The sequence below is a fragment of the Sphaeroforma arctica genome (assembly GCF_001186125.1).
Source record: "Sphaeroforma arctica JP610 unplaced genomic scaffold supercont1.585, whole genome shotgun sequence".
Classification (NCBI taxonomy): domain Eukaryota; class Ichthyosporea; order Ichthyophonida; genus Sphaeroforma; species Sphaeroforma arctica.
The window spans coordinates 18,838-22,812 of NW_014039973.1; positions in this window are offsets into that span (position 1 = coordinate 18,838).

The window sequence follows — 3,975 nt, forward strand, 5'->3', positions numbered from 1 at the left end:
AGGAAAGTATCTACTTCCCTATCTAAATATATAGGCTCGCATTGTATCATGCTTATCAATTTATTGAGCCATGAGTCTTTACACCGTAATAGGCAACATAATTTAATAGCTGGGCAATTAACTGCTATGGTGGATCAGCCCACACATTATGTTGGGAGAGGTCTATTTGAAAGGCGTCTCCCATAGGATGATTTAAATATCTATGATATTTGGCCCAAATATCTTTTGAGCCAGTTCAAACCACCCGGGATTCCACTTCCAGTCTGTGGCTAGTAACTCACGTACGTAATTTTTAGAGTCCGGTATGAAGCGTGATAACATATCCGGTAAATGGTTATGTATTCCTGGCAGATGTTTTATATCAAAATGAAACTTTGATATTGTATCATGCCAGCGACTCAGTAATTGTGAGTCGGGTTTCATCTCTTTCATATATTGAAGAGATTTCTGATCACACATCAGCGTAAATGCTGCTCCGTATAAGTGATCTCGGAAGTGTGTTAGAGCTGCCACTATGGCTAATAGCCCTTGTTTAACAGTTGGATAATTCAACTGTGAAGCATTCATTGCTCGACTAAAGAATTGTATATATCTAGGTTTGTTATCTATAACCTGATATAATACTCCTCCTAAGGCTAAGTCTGATGCGTCCGTTGCTATTTCAAACGGCACGCCATCGACTGGCCCTTGTACAACTGGGGCTTGTTGGACTACGTGTTTGAGCGCTTTAAATGCGTCATCACACTCTTTAGTCCACAAGTCTCCTAGTTTGCCTTTATGACATCATAAGTGTCCAAAAGGTTTATGGTAGTCAGCTAAGTGTGGTACTCCATCTGAAAAGAAGTTTACAAACCCACACATGCTGTTAACATCTCTTCCTGTAGTTGGTGTTCGCCAATCTAACAGGTGTTTTACCTTACCGGGGTCGATCTTAATACCTTCCCCAGATATATGGTAGCCTAAGAGCTGTATTTCGCTCATTGTGAAGTGGCATTTCTTCTCGTTAATCTTATAGTTTTGCTCATTGAGTCTCTTAAGGACTCGTCTGACTAATGCGGCGTGTTCGCCTGTAGTCTTAGAAAATATGACTATGTCATCTATATAGACTTGCACGTTAGGTATGTCTGCAAACATTCTTCCATTACTTGTTGGAAGAATGCTTTTAGAGAGCGTAGCCCGAAAGGTGCACCTCTGAACCGGTAATGTTTGCCTTTCCACGTAAAGCTAAAGTATTTCCGGTGGGGTTCATGTACCTGCATTTGATGGTATCCTTGTGTAAGGTCTATAGTTGTAAACACTGTAGCACCTTCCATCCTTCGCAGTAGCTCGTCAACACGAGGTAAGTGAAAGCTATGAGTCGGCAATAATTTATTTATTGGACTCATATCTAAACATACTCAGACTTTCTTAAACGATCCGTCAGAAATATGTTGGTCTACGGCTAGCAGTGCCAAGTTAACTGGCGTTTGTTGATAGTTAATTTCTATCACACCATCTGCTAGCCATTTCTCAACTTGTTCTTTTACAACAGCCTCGTGTCTCCAGGATACATAGTTCCTTGAGGGACACTTTAACTGTGTAAAGTCTACCTTGGTTAAGTCAAGGCTGACATATCCGTCGTTAAAGCGGAATTTTGCCCAATCTGTGATCTTTATTTTCTTATTAACAAGAATCAGATCCATGATTTTGTCCGCAAAGTCAGGTATTAATGCCTTGACTGTGTCTGACGGGGGCTTATATGGATTCAGACAGTTATCGTCTAATTGATCCTTTAATGGATCTATGTTAATTGGTAGACCAGTTACGGTTATACCTAGAGTGAGTAAATCACTCATTCCGACTATAATGTCGTACTTCTGTGACATCTTAACTATCACAGCTTAAGTAGTTATACTCTTATCTTCGGCCAGGGAGATTTTAACATATGTGGCCATGGTATCACACTTAGCAGTTTTATCATCAGCTAGAATGAGATGAGTTGTTTGTGTTCTGCTTTCGACATCTTTCATTAATGCAAAGCGATCGGATATACATGAAATTTCTGAACCAGGATCAATCAACGCAAGGATTTTATTTCCATTGCAATATACAGGAATAATTACACGCTCCTCAAAAGAGTCGTTGTATTGTCTGTGTAACGATTGTACCTGGTAGTACCGTCACTCCAACTTAATGTTGGGCTTTTTGTCACAAGACTTAGTGTGATAGCCATTGATCTTCTCACACTTGTCACACTTAGTAAGAAAGTGTGTACAGGTGGATGCATGTCTACCATTCCAATAACCGTTAGGGGTTAACTTAAATGGAGGTTCCATGTCCTTCGCTCCTGCGCGTGCCCGTTTGTTGGGTCGCGTGGATAAAGTCTCTCGTTTGTGGTCTGCCTGGATACGTACTCGTGAAGCCGGCTTCTTAACAGTCGCTATTCCCTTCGATGTTACTCGATGTGCGGGAAAAAGAGTAGATACAGTATCATAAAACTGTTCCCATGTAAGTCGGGATAGATGAAACTTTGTTTCATGTCCCTTGTCTCGAGCCTCAGTCGCGTGTTTACGTCGCAACTCGGTGTACAGACTCTCACGGTCGTTATTCCCTATGTTCTTACATAACACGTGCATAACCAGGAATTCGTACCATCGCTGTGCCTTGTCCTTTGTTATATCTGGACGTTTCAGGTCAGTATCTAGCTTCAAAATATAACTCTGAATGGGCGTGTTCTCAGCTGGTTCATTTAAAATTGAAATCAGCCCAGGGCTACGCATATCCTTACTTAACAAGGATGTGACCAACCAACACACAGCTGGCCAGTCACGACAAGTGTCTAGCTCATGCTGGTGTCGCTGCAGGATCAGATAACTGGTACCTTTAGGGTCAGATGTCATTCGTCTCTAGCATGACCGTAAACGCATTAAGCGTACGAGTTAGCGTGTCGAGGTCATGGTTGTTTATAAACTCGACCTACTTGCTGTTGGCATCCCAGTTCGACTTAAGTCGACTGATCTGTCCTTTGTACTTCTGGTTGTCCCTGTGGTCTTGTCCACGTTGGGCCTGAAGTAATTGGTCTATACGCTTTTGCTTAATCGCAATAATATTCGCAAAGTATGCTACGTCATCAGCATGATGCGCAGCATGGGCGACTTCTATTTTATTGGTATAGTCGTCGACCGATTTATTAAGGTCGGTCACCTCGTCAGAGTGGAATTCCTCTGCGGGTTAGTGTAAAGCTGTGCGGTCGAAGCGATTAAACTCGACATCGTTCACACGTCTACGGGGATGTTTATTACCCCTTGTAAAATCCATGGTAGAGCCCTTTCGGTGCTCTGTTCCACGGATAGCGGTTGGTATTATAACCTTGGGTGATCCATGCGTCGGAATAACATACCCAGTCTTAACTGGTTTCCGACGATTGTCATCCCAATTTGGTACAAGTGGCGGAGTTTATCTCCTTACCTCTGAGTCTATAATACCCTCGAAGACGGGTGACTCACGGCCGGGTGTCAGAACAGGCGAGTAATTAGCCTAAACTTCTTAAGGTAGTGCCTCATAATGTATAGAGACGCTGAGCACGTCTGGATCATATGCCTCAGGTATAGAGCTTGAGTCTTTGGTCGTAATTTCTTGTCGACGTTCTGTCCACTTCTGTAGGGCTTCAGTAATGCCCGGGGAAACATGTTCGCGTAAGTGCTGTGGATGTTTTCCTGATCTAATTAATTGATCTACATGTTCGACAGTCAAGTCTTTCATAATAGTCGCTAACTGATTCTTAAGATCAGCGTTTTCAGTAATTAACTTTCTTATGCGCGTTGGCTTAGTATTCTCGGACGTAGATTCGGGTTTGCTACTTGAGCTTGTCTCCTCTTCTGGTTTCATAATAGGTTCCTTCTGAGATTTGTCCTTGTCCCCTATAATTGGGGACGCCCCTATAATTGGGGACTTTCCTTCCTGAGTTTCGTCAGAAGAATGGTTTGGGGCGTCTTG